This window comes from Capricornis sumatraensis, chromosome 20, assembly GCF_032405125.1.
Source record: "Capricornis sumatraensis isolate serow.1 chromosome 20, serow.2, whole genome shotgun sequence".
Lineage (NCBI taxonomy): Eukaryota > Metazoa > Chordata > Mammalia > Artiodactyla > Bovidae > Capricornis > Capricornis sumatraensis.
The window spans coordinates 16,949,633-16,964,985 of record NC_091088.1 but is presented as its reverse complement, the minus strand read 5'-3'; the positions used below and the strand labels follow the sequence as shown (position 1 = coordinate 16,964,985).

At 46.9% G+C, this 15,353-nt stretch overlaps 1 protein-coding gene across 2 annotated transcripts in view; it reads right to left on the bottom strand.

Moving 5' to 3' along the window:
• Positions 1–3,805, bottom strand: part of KIAA0513 (KIAA0513 ortholog) — a 46,777-nt gene extending 42,972 nt beyond the window's left edge. For both annotated transcript variants that reach the window (XM_068992436.1, XM_068992435.1), the window contains exon 1: positions 3,739–3,805. The gene's annotated coding sequence lies outside the window, so the exon portion shown is untranslated. The remainder of the gene's footprint in view (positions 1–3,738) is intronic.
• Between the last annotated feature and the right edge of the window lie 11,548 nt (positions 3,806–15,353).

Here is a 15,353-nt window from a genome sequence, read left to right as displayed (position 1 = left end):
TACTTTGTTACAGCAGCCCTAGGAGACTCATAAACTGATCTGTCCGTCTAAAGCTTAAAATTCTGTGGCCTGACAGTCAGCTGACCAGCCTACGGATGGCTGTCTCTAGTAAGAGAAGACTAAGTTATTATCTACCAATGCAGCAATCCCTCTTATCTTTGACAAGGTCTGTTATAAAAATCATTCATTTAGCAAATATTTATTGAGCACCTACTACATGTCAGGCACTCTTTGGGGCACTGTTGATGCGATGCTAAACGGGGAGCCGGCACTAAAAGTACAGACACATATGGCCATTTCTGATACCAATGACGAAAGCAAAATGATACAACATGAGCAAAGTGGGTTGGGGACCAGGATGAAATTATTTAAATTGTTAGGGGAGCTCCCACTAAGCTTGTGACACTGGACCAGTGACCTGAATGACAAGGAGTCAGCCACAGGAGAATCTGGCTTGAGGAAGAGCCAGTGCAAAGGCCCTGAGACAGAGCAAGTTAGACCCAGTCAAGGCCCAGAAAGAAAGAGGGACTTTTGTTGAGGGAGGGAGTAGCAACTGATGAAGGTGGAGCAACAAGGAAGGTCAGTTAGTCCTTGCAGAGTGGGCCCAGGGATCATCTTGCATCTGATCCCAAGACTACTGAGATGTCACTGGGGAGAGACATGATTTGATTCAAAGTTGTTTTTGTTTTAAATCACTCTGGGACTTCCCTGGTGGTACAGTGGCTAAGAATCTGCCTGCCAATTCAGGGGACACAGGTTCAATCCTTGGTCTAGGAAGATTCAATATGCTGCTGAGCAACGAAGCCTGCAAGCCACAATGACTGAAGCCCGTGCTCCTCAACACGAGAACTTTCACCTTTGTCATTCCAGATCTACACAGCCACTGATGCGCCCCAGACTGCCTTGACTTCTTAAAAAATTGTTTTGTACAACTGACCTGCTGAAACACACTCAGATAACCTCCCCTGGTGTCCTTTTTCAGATCTAGATGCTCAGAGCTAGAAAATGGGATTCAAGCTTATTCTTCCCTAATGAGAACAGCTGTGCCCTCTTTAAAGAGGAAAGGGAAAAAAAAAAAAAGCATCACCATAACGCAAACAATGCCATGTATAAAAAAAGCTGGATAAAACAAACAAAAGTACTGGGTCAACTCCTCAGGTTTCACAACCACTGCATTTTTCTTCTGGGTGGAGGACAAGGAAAACGATTATGGCAAGTTTCCCTAGAATTGCCTGGGTCTGTTGCATCACATGGCTGAAGACACCTAGACTATTAGGAAACCCTGAGCGCTTGAGCAAAACACGCTCCCTGCAATCATACTTCCCACTAGGTTTCTCAAGGACCTATAAACAAATCTGAGTACATGCAGACGCTCAAGCCTGGGGTAGAAGGAAGTGGTGGAGAGCATCTACGCTTGAGAGTCATGCTGCCTTAGCAAGCAGGGAAAGCAGTGGAGACAGGGATGCTGGGAATCCCCGGAGCCTGGGATGTGTCTCTCATCGGCCCGCATCCTGCATCCTGCTCAGCAGAGCAGTGATGGGCCACCGCATCTGGGGTCAGACAAGTAGGCTTAACACTCTGCTTTGCTCCTACTAGCTAAGTGACCATGAGCAAGCCATTCAGCCTTAGTTTCCTCATCTGTGACATTTATGAAGATCAGTTAAGATCCTGCATGTGAGAGCCCTTTGCAAATTACTCAGTGGTGTAAAAGTGAGGGGTTATCATTGGCAATAAGGATTTTTACTCCTCCCTTTGCATGTCATATGGGTTGACTTTCCCTGACTTTCTCTCTTCCTAGGCTGCTTTTGATGTTTCTTTTCACCTGATTATTTTCTTTTGAGAGAAGGGAAGAGAGACAGAGGCAGATAGCATGATGACTCATTTCACCTTAAACCTTCTGAAAAACTGTCCTAAAAAATGTGCTCTCAGAGCCATTTTGTGGCTGCTCAGTCGTGTCTGACTCTTTGCGACCCCATGGACTGTACCCTGCCAGGCTCCTCTGTCCATGAGGTTCTCCAGGCAAGAATACTGCAGTGGGTTGCCATTTCCTTCTCCAGGGGATCTTCCTGGACCAAGAATTGAACCTGTGTCTTCTGCATTGGCAGGCAGATTCCTTACCAATGAGGCACCTGAGAAGCCCTTCAGAGCCATTTGGAGCCATCCTAAAGCAATTTACCTCCAAAGAACCAAAGCTATTGTCATGCAAAAAGGACCATGTCTAATATCTGTGGATATTCTGCACTGTCTGGAAATCTGTAGCGAATTATTTAAGGTTTGTGATTTATTCAGGTCACTGAGTAGTTTTTCATTGGCCTTAATTGCTGTGTTCTCAAATAATACAAACTATCTTCACTTTAACCCACACAAGCCATACAAAAGACAAAGACGGAAGACTGTATTCCAGAACCAATTGAGAAGTTAGAGATAATCTGCTCAGTAAAGTGCATATGCTTGAGTCCTCAGCCATCTTCGTCTCTTTAATGGGAAAAGAACCTCATGAGTCAACTTTCTCATTGTGAGCTGATCTCAATAGCCGATCACCCTGTGCTTCAAATGCGTAAGCAGTCCTATTTCTGCACCAAGTGGAAATAAAAGCCAGTGATAGCCCAAGGGAGAGATGGAACAAGGGGAAAACACACACTTCCAAACAGAACCACGGAAAGATGGAAAGAAGAGCTCACGTGTAATACAACTGAATTTTTTTTCTTTGCTTAATTCAGTGTTAAGCATCTTGGTTGCCCTGGTTTAGGTTGAGGGAGGGGGTGCCTCGAATCAAATGAGCTCCAAACCTCAGCTTTAGGTGACAATGGTCTGGAGGGTGGCCTGCTCCCTGACAGCTGTCAGCTTGCCTCTATCATTTACTCACCCCAGAGAGTCAAGCTGCACATCAAGCTCCTCACCTGTGCCAGCTCAGAGGTGAGTTCCTGCCCAGTCTGCAGGCTGGCACCCTGGCCTCACACTTACCCGGAGTCACAGGAGCTGGCCAGTCCCTACTGACAAGTCCTCTTCCTCCTCCCAAACGCAATCAACCTACAACCCAGGGAAGCCCAGACCCCACGCAAGGCGAAATTCGCACCCAGCTCCAGAACTTCCCCCATCCTGTCCTTTCCAAGACCCTGGCCCCTGGGCCGGGCCAGCCTGAACCAGCTGCTCCACACAGCTGCTCCACACGGCCCCGCGGCAAAGCTCCTCCTGCTCCCGACCACCGTGGGGAGGGGGCCCCGGGGAGGCGGGCCGAGCCCTTCTCCTGTGCCCCCATACCGCCCCCGCTGCCACCTCAGAAGCAGAGGGGCAGCAAACTTAAAGCCCAGCACGCAGCACAGCTCACCAAGAGTCTTCCCCACCCCGGTTCGAGGAAGCCCCTTCCCGGCACGCTCGTCCAGGAGTGGGGGGGTTCCTCCCCCAAAACTGGGGAACCGGCTCCATTCTTAAGCCACCTGGCGACACCGTCAGCCGCCAGGGATGGGGACACCTTTTCCGGCTCCCCCAGCCCCAGGGAGCGCCCCGCTCCCCACAGGGTGGGCTCTTGGCCCCCTCTTTCCGTTTCCTCACCTCAGCGCGAGCCGAGGCCGACCCCGCAGAGCCCCCGGGGGCCCCGGTCCCCACCCGACCACCCCTCACCCGCCGGTCCCCGGGCGCTCCGGCTGTCGCCCCTCGGAGAGCGAGTCCCCGCGCCGCCCACAGAGCCCGGTACGCCGTCCCCCTCACGGGCGCCAGCGGGCCCCCCGCCCCTCTCACCGCGGCGGGGGTCGGCCGGCCGGGCGGGCCCGGGAGCCAGAGCGCGGGCGGGCGCCTTCGGGCTCGGCTGTGCGGCCACTGCGCCGGCCCCGGAGCCGTGTCCTTCTGAGGCGCCGGCCCGCGCGAGCTGTCAGTCAGCAGCCCGGGCCCGCCACCCCGCCCCCAGCCCGGACTGCGCAGGCGCGGTGCGGCCCGGAAGCGGCGTCACTTGCTGGGGTGGGGCCGCCACCTGCGCCCGAAGCTCCGAGGCTCTCGGGCCCCTTCGGCCCGGCTCGCTGCGGGCTGGGGCCGCCTTTCGGATGCAGGCGTGCTCCCCCGCCCCTGGGAGCACTCTTGGGGACCTCTAACAGAAGGTCGCCGCAACGACGTTTCCTGGATCTGCTCAAAACACTAGAGTGTTCTCCCGGGCCGACCAGAGCTGTGGGGTGGAGGGTGGGTGCAGGCCGTTCTGCGGACAGATGAGTGGATTATTTGATGATTCTGGAGGTGGGGGAGCCCGGGAAGGGAGTATAACCTGATTCGGGTTGCTACCCCGCCCTGGTGTCCGCACCTTTAAGACAAGGATCCCCTTATGCCATTTCCTGCTCGCCTGTTGCAGTTAGGCTGAAGCCTTGACTTTAAGGAAAGTACTTGTGAAACAAGTCAGGCAAGGATGTATGGAACGGAAGGGCACTGTGAGGCCGATTGATTTTTTTTTAAACGGGGCATCTTAAAAAGCTGATGGATTCCACTTTCTGCTCCAGAACTCCTCCTCCCATCAGCACCTTTTCACCAGATACAGTAACCACAATTTTCGGGCTGTCCGGCTTGGGTTTCTTCCACCTCTCTTCAAAAGAACAAACCAAAACCACAAAAGGTAAAAAATATGTGTCCTTCGGACACTTATTTTTTTTAAAAAGCTTTTTATTTTATATTGGAGTATAGCTGATTAACAATGTTGTGGCAGTTTTGGGTGGACAGCAAAGCGACTCAGTCATACATATACATGTATCTGGAAGATTTTTCAGTTCAAGAGCAAGCATAGGAATGTAAATGGACACCCCCCTCCCAAAAATCTTGGGGTTATGGCAAGCTTGGTTCTAGCACCTAGTGAAACAGACTGTGAATTCTGACACTGCAAATTCTCTGAAGACAGTTCCAGAGCTACACTGCAGAGCTATAGAGCGCCTTTGGGTTGGGTAACTAAGCTGTGTCCAACTCTTTGCGACCCCATGGACTGCAGCCCTCCAGGCTCGTCTGTCCATGAGATTTCCCTGGCAAGGATACTGGAACGGGTCACCATTTCCTTCTCCAGGGGATCTTTCTGACCCAGGGATCGAACCCACATCTCCGGCCTTGGCAGGCAGGTTCTTTAGCCCCGAGCCACCGGGGAGGCCCTAGTAAAGCCCTGCCTCTGAATGAATGCCCTGGCATCTGAACTAGGGCAGAATGTCAGCTTCTCAGAAAACTGGGGTGGGGGTTGTTCTCGCAAGTCCTAGGGGTTAGGCAGGAGGAACTGGAGTTCTGTCACTCGGAAGAAAAGACGGCCTGTGGATTGACGGTCAAGTGTCCTTCTTGTGCCCCACACATGGAGCTGCTGGTCCCTGGGAAAAGAGCCTGTTAAGACTTGCTTGGGAAAGTTTAAGGGACCAACGGGAAGGAAAGAGCTGGGAGCTGTGGTTCTACAATAGGCGTGGGGCCTTCAGCACCTCAGCTGCTTCTGGTCCATTTCCGATTTGCATGACCAGCTCCGTGTAGCCATCATTTGTGAGAAACCAGATCTCTGGGTATTTTAAGCTTCGTGTGAATTCAGAGAAGTGTAAGACAGCGTTCATTCTCTTATGTGGGCACTACAGATGGGGGGCATCCCACAGGCTACAAGACCATCATGAAGACTGTATGGAAGGGAGGAGGATCATGTCTGCCGCTGGAGGAAGTCCTTCCTTGGTTCAGTGAGTGAACCCAGCACCAGGAGCAGACTCTTGCAGCCTTGTTTTCACTCTGGTGATACCAGCTATTCAGGAAAATTGGAAAATGAGGGTTCATTCAGGGTCAGACTCCATTTGGAGGAAATATCATTTGTCCTCAAGAGATTCACCTATTTCTCCAAACTTCATAAAAGATCTTGTGAACTTGCCAGAAGGTTGGAGAGAAGCACATGACATGGCCATTTTACTTAAAAAGGGGAAGAAAGTACATTCTGCAAACCACAGACCAGTGAACTAGATATTGGGCCTGGGAAACATTCAGGACAGATGACTCATGAAAAACATCTATGACCCCTCAGAAGAGGAAGCACCAGTGGCAAGGATCAAGTCATGCTGGGTTAACCATGAGATTTCAAGATATGAGAGCTATACTGGTAATTCGAGGAAATAGGATAGAAAAGATATGAGATCTATGCTGGTAATTCGAGGAAATAGGATAGAACTAGTGTATTTGGACCTGGGATGTATATTTACCACAGTGTAAATGTGTAATTGACGAAAGTCCAGGCAAACTGGTTTTTCAAGAGGGAATATAGGGACTTCCCTGGTGGCCCAGTGGTTAAGGCTGAGCTTCCACTGCAGGGGGTGCGGGTTTGACTCCAGGTGGGGGAACTGGAGTCCTGCCTCCCTCAAGGCACAACCAAAAAAAAAAAGTGGTAATAACAGGAATACAGTGGCTTACATGACTGAAAAGTTCTGGGGTTGGCCCAGCCGGATCCAGGGGCCAAGTGACATCATCAGAACTTGGTCTCATCTCCCTTTCCTTGACTGCTTCCCTTTGAGGTGGGCTTCATTCTCAGATCAGGTTCTTTTTTTTTTCAGGTTTTTTTCCTTAGTATCTTTTTTTTTTTTTTTTGAGTATCATTGCTTTACAATGCTATGTTAGTTTCTGCTGCTGCACAACAAAATGAATCAGCCATGTGTATACACATTTCTTCCTGTAGAGAGTGCTTCAGGAGCGGGAGGCTATGAGCTCCTCTCCCAGTTGTATGACCCTCAGCACACTCCTTAAACTCAGTGGGCCTGTTTCTTCATCTGAACAAGGGGCCAACCGTGACATGTTCATTCATTCATTTGCTGCGTATTGCACTGTCGCAGGAATGGGAGAGGAGGAATTTTTGATAATGTGCCGGGGAGGAAGACACGCTGAAGGGCAGGAGACAGCCAGCTTGGGATTCCAGGGAACACAGAGCCCAAGGCACAGGCCTGCTACCCCTGAGGGCTCTACCTGCAGCTGGAGGTGAGGTGACCCAGTGAAAAGGAATACAGGAATGTGTCACACCACTTTGGGTTGTTTAGACTTCCTGGGCCTTGTTCAACACCTTGGGTTGGAGAGCTCCAGCCTTCTGGCTTCTCTGATCTGGCTGATGCATTCAACATCACAATCTCAGTGGAAAAAATAAGAAACTACCCAACTCCCTTCTGAAGAAATTTCTGATTTTTCCACTGTACAGCCCTTGAAGTCTATTTCTCTCCCACTGTTAAAGTACCAGCATACAAATCATAAATGTACAAGGCTGAATTTTTACCAAGTGTGCACTCATAGAACCAGCACCCAGCTCAAGAAATGGAATACTACTAGGCCCCTAGCATCCCTACTACCGTGGTAATCACAGCCCTGCCCTGTCTTCCTATACCAAAGGTCAGTTTTGCCCAATTTTGAACTATTCAACATCCTATTTGTGAGACTTACTTGTGTGTAGTGTACACTTTCATTCTGTATTCTGTTTCACTGTATGGGTATACTACATTCTAGCCCCAAACTGCAAACAACCCAAATATCCATGAACGATGCTGTACTGTGTACTGTGGGACCGTTCTATCACAAGTCTTCAGCAGACACTCCTAACGGTCCTGTGGGGTGGTTTAACAATCGCATTCCTGCCCCCAGCAGTGAAGTGGATGGAAGCCCCAGCTTCTCTGCGTGCTTACCAGCACTTGGTGTTTTTCATGTTAGCCATTCTAGTGGGTGTGTAAATAGTATTTCATTGTGGTTGAAGTTTGCATTTCCCTGATGACTAATGAAAATGAGCATTTTTTTCATGTTTGGATTTTCTTCTGTGAAGTACCTGTTCAAGTGTTTTGCCAATTGTTCCACTGTCTCATTTATTTTAAATTTTTATGTATTTTAAAATGGATACATGGTTTACAAACCTAACAAGTTACAAACCTATTCCTTGTACATTTTCCCAGGGATTGTATATACAAACGTATATATGCCCCAGATCGTCTTTTTCAAATACAGTGTTACACCGTAGGTAGTTGGTGATGGACAGGGAAGCCTGGCGTGCTGCAGTCCATGGGATCACAAAGAGTTGGACATGACTGAGCAACTGACCTGAATTGACACCATAGAGTTAATATACCTCAAATATCACTGCACAGTATTCCATTTGTATGTATAACATACTCTACTTAATATACTGACAGCATATAGGGCGATGCGTTTTTATGCTTCTACAAACATTCTACTATAAATACTGCAGTAGAAACATCTTTGTGTGCATGAGGGACTCTATCTGGAGGATAAACTGCTGAGTTGGGTCAAAGGGTAAATACAATTAAATTTTTGTGATTCACACTTCTATCTTGCTCTGCAAAGAGCTGAATAAAGTGCCAGTTGCACCAATTTGGTCTTCCTGGCCAACGCACAGAATCGCCAAACTTTAATGTTCATCAACTGACTAGGTGAAAAATAGGATCTCTTGATACTCTTAAATCTGGATTCATTCCTTTTACTTTGATTGAGGCTGAGCATCTTTTCATGTGGTTGAACAGAGGCTCCACTTTAAAAGAACTATTTCGTGGGATGAATGGTTAGCTGCACACTAGCTCCTGATGGATACACAGAACTGATCCTGGAGCTGAGATGTCCTCATTCCTGTGAGGACATTCAAGGGTAGGTGTTTGGTTCCATGGGCCTTAGGAAATCAAGGAGAGACCCAAAAAAAGGTGTGTTGAACCACAGTCTCAAAATAGGAAGAAACCTTAGAAATCAAGTCTAATCTTGTATTTTTTAAGAGATTAAAAAAAAGCTGAGACTTAGAGAAGGGAAATGCTTTGCAGAAGACCACATACCAAGTCTGTTGAGAAAGAGATGAAAATCCTTGATAAGAGCTGAATTGTTTTTGTCCACTGCTGGCATCCTGTTAGATATTTTAATGAATGATTTCATCATGCTATTTCCTTTAGCAACAGCGCAATTTTCAAGTTACAGTAAACAAGCCCATACAAGTGTGGGGGCCAAGGAGAATTACAAGTCTTTTTTGTGAAAGACTTTGAAATGGGTCACAAAATTATTGTGTGTCTTCAATGGACAACTAGGTGTTGTCGTGCACACCCTTGGATTATCTGGGTCTATGGATCTTTTTCTTTGCTTTAAGCTATTTCTAACTCTATAGGTTTTTAAATTTATTTATTTGGCAGCATCAGGTCTTAGCTTCAGGCCTAGGGATCTTTCGTTGTGGTGAAGGGACTCAGTAGCTGTGGCACGTGCAGGCTTAATTGCCTTCCAGCACACAGGATCTTTGTTCCCAGGCCAGGGATTGAACCCATGTCCCCTGCACTGGAAAGTGGATTCTTAACCACTGGACCATGAGGGAAGTTCCATTCTATAGGTTTAAATTTTATTTGTTTATTTATTTGGCTGTACTGGGTATTAGTTGCAGCACTTGGGATCTTTAGTTGCAGTGTGTGAGATCTAGTTCCCTGACCAGGGATCAAACCCGGGCTTCCTGCACTGGAAGTGTGAAGTCCCAGGCACTGGAGCCAACAGGGGGATCCCAACTCTATAGGTTCTGGAGAACAGACGGCAAGGCAAGTGATTCTGTTACCAAGGCTGTTGCCCCAGAATCTTACCCATGCCCTTCCTTCAAATAAAATCAGTGTGTTTTTTCTCTTTAATTTACTTTTTAAATTTTTGGCTGTACCATGTAGCATGCGGGATCTTAGTCCCCAACTAGGGATCAAATCTGTGCCTCCTGCAGTGAAAGCTCAGAGCCCTAACCACTGGGACCACCACAGAACTCCAAAACCAATTATTCTTATCTAAGAAAATCCCGTGGACAGAGGAATCTGGTGTGTTACAGTCCATGGGGTTGCAAAGAGTTGGACATGACTGAGCGACTGAGCACCCACAAGTTTCAGGAGGAAGATGCTAAGAGACAAAGTAACAAGGACTGGTTAGAACTAGGCCAAAGACTGGGGAAGATCTGGCTTCCAGGGGACCTTGAGTCTCATTATCAGCTCACTGTAATATATTAGCACAGGCTAAATGACACACTCATCAGCGCCATAACAGTTGACAACTGCCAGGACAACAACTGAAAAAGCCCATATAAGCACTGCAAAGGAGAGGTGCAACAGTTCCGGGTCCCAACCACACCCCTGTTCTCCACTAAGTCATGAATATTGTTTCCACTCTTTCCAATTCCTTCCTTTTAACCTTGACCTTCTAATATATTTGGTGGCTCCACCAGAATTGGGTTGAGAGCTGATTTGCAAACTGGGTTCCCCCTTTCCATTCTTTGGCCATTGAATATAGCTTGTGTGATTCCACTCTCAGCACCAGTTTCAGGAAAAAGACAAGAGGTCTCCATGCAAGTCCAGTTGACCTGCTTGGTAACAATTCCTTCCCACTGATATCCGACATTTAAATGAAGCTTGTCTGGCAGAAGTTCAACTGACTTCCCTACTGTCAGTTCAGTTCAGTTCAGTCGCTCAGTCATGTCCAATTCTTTGTGACCCCATGAATCGCAGCACACCAGGCCTCCCTGTCCATCACCATCTCCCGGAGTTCACTCAGACTCACGTCCATCGAGTCAGTGATGCAATCCAGCCATCTCATCCTCTGTCGTCCCCTTCTCCTCCTGCCCCCAATCCCTCCCAGCATCAGAGTCTTCTCCAATGACTCAACTCTTTGCATGAGGTGGCCAAAGTACTGGAGCTTCAGCTTTAGCATCATTCCTTCCAAAGAAATCCCAGGGCTGATCTCCTTCAGAATAGACTGGTTGGATCTCCTTGCAGTCCAAGGGACTCTCAGGAGTCTTCTCCAGCACCACAGTTCAAAAGCATCAATTCTTCCGCGCTCAGCTTTCTTCACAGTCCAACTCTCACATCCATACATGACCACTGGAAAAACCATAGCCTTGACTAGACGGACCTTAGTCGGCAAACTAATGTCTCTGCTTTTGAATATACTATCTAGGTTGGTCATAACTTTTCTTCCAAGGAGTAAGCGTCTTTTAATTTCATGGCTGCAATCACCATCTGCAGTGATTTTGGAGCCCAAAAAATAAAGTCTGACACTGTTTCCACTGTTTCCCCATCTATTTCCCATGAAGTGATGGGACCAGATGCCATGATCTTCGTTTTTGAATGTTGAGCTTTAAGCCAACTTTTTCGCTCTCCTCTTTCACTTTCATCAAGAGGCTTTTTAGCTCCTCTTCACTTTCTGCCATAAGGGTGGTGTCATCTGCATATCTGAGGTTATTAATATTTCTCCCGGCAATCTTGATTCCAGCTTGTGTTTCTTCCAGTCCAGCGTTTCTCATGATGTACTCTGCATAGAAGTTAAAGAAGCAGGGTGACAATATACAGCCTTGACATACTCCTTTTCCTATTTGGAACCAGTCTGTTGTTCCATGTCCAATTCTAACTGTTGCTTCCTGACCTGCATACAGATGTCTCAAGAGGCAGGTTAGGTGGTCTGGTATTCCCATCTCTTTCAGAATTTTCCACAGTTTCTTGTAATCCGCACAGTCAAAGGCTTTGGCATAGTCAATAAAGCAGAAATAGATGTTTTTCTGGAACTCTCTTGCTTTTTCCATGATCCAGCGGATGTTAGCAATTTGATCTCTGGTTCCTCTGCCTTTTCGAAAACCAGCTTGAACATCAGGGAGTTCACGGTTCCCGTATTGCTGAAGCCTGGCTTGGAGAATTTTGAGCATTACTTTACTAGCATGTGAGATGAGTGCAATTGTGTGGTAGTTTGAGCATTCTTTGGCATTGCTTTTCTTTGGAATTGGAGTGAAAACTGACCTTTTCCAGTCCTGTGGCCACTGCTGAGTTGGTTCCAAACTTGCTGGCATATTGAGTGCAGCACTTTCACAGCATCATCTTTCAGGATTTGAAACAGCTCAACTGGAATTCCATCACCTCCACTAGCTTTGTTCGTAGTGATGCTTTCTAAGGCCCACTTGACTTCACATTTCAAGATATCTGGCTCTAGATTAGTGATCACATCATCATGATTATCTGGGTTGTGAAGATCTTTTTTGTACAGTTCTTCTGTGTATTCTTGCCACCTCTTCTTATTATCTTCTGCTTCTGTTAGGTCCAGACCATTTCTGTCCTTTATCAAGCCCATCTTTGCATGAAATGTTCCCTTGGTATCTCTAATTTTCTTGAAGAAATCTCTAGTCTTTCCCATTCTATTGTTTTCCTCTATTTCTTTGCATTGATCGCTGAAGAAGGCTTTCTTATCTCTTCTTGCTATTCTTTGGAACTCTGCATTCAGATGCTTATATCTTTCCTTTTCTCCTTTGCTTTTCGCTTCTCTTCTTTTCAGAGCTATTTGTAAGGCCTCCCCAGACAGCCATTTTGCTTTTTTGCATTTCTTTTTGATTTGGTTCAATTAAGGAAATTCTTTTCTTAATTTTTTGGCCACACTGCGCGATGTGGGATTTAGTTCCCCAACCAGGGACCGAACTCGTGACCCTACGTTGTGAGTGCAGCGTCTTAACCACTGGCAGCATTCCTGACTGCCTACATGTACTTGTCTTTTGGATTCATCGTTGAACCACTTGTATCATTCATCTTACCTACTTTTTCCCTCATAAATTAGTGAGTTAACTCTTTGACATGTGTATGAGACATAAATCTTTGACATATTGGTATGTGAGTCACGATTTAACTTTTAAAATTTCTCAGATGTGTTTTGTTGTGTTTATTAACTTTTTTTAAACTTTTTTTAAAAGATACTTTTGTGGGGAAGGATAAATTAGGAGGTTGGGATTAACATATACACACTGCTATATATAAAACAATAACCAACAAGGACATACTGTATAGGACAAGGAAATATATTCAATATTTTGTAATAATCTATAAGGGGAAAGAGTCTGAAAAAGAACATATACACATATATGTATAACTCAATCACTGGGCTGTATACCTGAAACTATATTGTAAATCAACCAAACTTTAATATAAAAAGATGTCATTTAACGTTTTTCATAGCAAGTGTATCTTAAGCATAGCAACCACTTGCAGTCTCGACGTTATCCAAAGACAATCATCCTTTCTTTCAGCCTATACAAAAAGAATTGTGCACAGATTGGAAGCCTACCTCTCCTTTATTCCTTGTGGAAATAAATAAGCCAGGAGATTAGGAGGGCTTCCCTGATAGCTCATTGGTAAAGAATCTGCCTGCAATACAAGAGACACAAAAGACTCTGGTTCAATCCCTGGGTCAGAAAGATCCCCTGGAGGAGGAAAGGGCAACCCACTCCAGTATCCTTGCCTGAAAACCCCCATTGACAGAGGGCTGACAGTCCAAAGGGTCACAGAGTCGGATACAACTGAGTGAATAAGCACAGGAGACTCAATGAGGACTGACTGAATGTACAAAAGTGAAAGTCGCTTAGTTGTGTCCGACTCTTTGCAACCCCATGGACTATACAGTCCATGGAATTCTCCAGGCCAGAATACTGGAGTGGGTAGGCTTTCCCTTCTCCAGGGGATCTTCCCAACCCAGGGATCGAACCCAGGTCTCCTGCATTGCAGGCAGATTCTTACCAGCTGAGCCACAAGGAATATATAGCACCATATTAAATGCACAGGCACAGTTACAAAAATCTTAAACTTTTAAAAGTTGGAATTCAATGAGTAATGCACATTTTACTTCCAAAAGCTTAGCTATATAAGCGTATCTGGGATCAAGAATGGTAAACTGTGAGAAGGTGGCTTGCAATGAGATTTCTTTCTATCCTTCACCCTCAATTCAGTTCAGTTCATTTCAGTTGCTCAGTCGTGTGCAACTCGTTGCGACCCCATGAATTGCAGCACACCAGGCCTCCCTGTCCATCACCATCTCCCGGAGTTCACTCAGACTCACGTCCATCGAGTCAGTGATGCCATCCAGCCATCTCATCCTCAGTTGTCCGCTTTTCCTCCTGCCCCCAATCCCTCCCAGCATCAGAGTCTTTTCCAATGAGTCAACTCTTCGCATGAGGTGGCCAAAGTACTGGAGCTTCAGCTTTAGCATCATTCCTTCCAAAGAAATCCCAGGGCTGATCTCCTTCAGAATGGACTGGTTGGATCTCCTTGGAGTCCAAGGGACTCTCAGGAGTCTTCTCCAACACCACAGTTCAAAAGCATCAATTCTTTGGCGCTCAGCCTTCTTCACAGTCCAACTCTCACATCCATACATGACCACAGGAAAAACCATAGCCTTGACTAGACGAACCTTAGTCGGCAGACTCATGTCTCTGCTTTTGAATATACTATCTAGGTTGGTCATAACTTTTCTTCCAAGGAGTAAGCGTCTTAATTTCATGGCTGCAATCACCATCCGCAGTGATTTTGGAGCCCAAAAAATAAAGTCTGACACTGTTTCCCCATCTATTTCCCATGAAGTGATGGGACCGGATGCCATGATCTTCGTTTTTGAATGTTGAGCTTTAAGCCAACTTTTTCGCTCTCCTCTTTCACTTTCATCAAGAGGCTTTTTAGCTCCTCTTCACTTTCTGCCATAAGGGTGGTGTCATCTGCATATCTGAGGTTATTAATATTTCTCCCGGCAATCTTGATTCCAGCTTGTGTTTCTTCCAGTCCAGCGTTTCTCATGATGTACTCTGCATAGAAGTTAAAGAAGCAGGGTGACAATATACAGCCTTGACGTACTCCTTTTCCTATTTGAAACCAGTCTGTCATTCCATGTCCAGTTCTAACTGTTGCTTCCTGACCTGCATACAGATGTCTCAAGAGGCAGGTTAGGTGGTCTGGTATTCCCATCTCTTTCAGAATTTTCCACAGTTTCTTGTGATCCACACAAAGGCTTTGGCACCCTCAATTAGTTTTTATCAATCTTTCAAGTTAGTGGGTACTTAAAGAATTTAACAACAAACACTAACTGAGCGCCTACTTCCCAGCCCTGAGGAAATTGTTCCTAGTATAGGAAATACCCGGCCCCTGCCCACCCACCCCCGCCAACCACCACACACACAAACAAAGCTAACCACGTTTCTACCTTCGACAAACTTAGGACTCAGCCATCTGTAAGGGGTCGCTGGGACGCTGAGGTCCCCACGCCCCCCCAGAGGCTGTTAATCAGGAATCACGCAAACAGCGGCGCTTCCCCTTCCCCCAACTCGCTTTCCGGCCCAGGCTTCCCCCTGGCGGTTCTCCACTAACCCGTGACCGGATTTCTCATCCCCGCGCGCCGCACGCAGAGCTCGCACCTCTCGCTGGCTTCACCCGCGCCGCCGCGGGCCCCTGGACACGCGGGTCCGAAAGCCTGCGGCAGCCCGTAGCCCCCATCCTTTCTCTTCCCCAGACCTCAGCTTGCACGGATCGCTTTATTTTAGAAAGCGGAACTTGAGACTAAGGAGGGCTAGCTTTCCCTGGAACAGCCAGTTTTTAGGACCC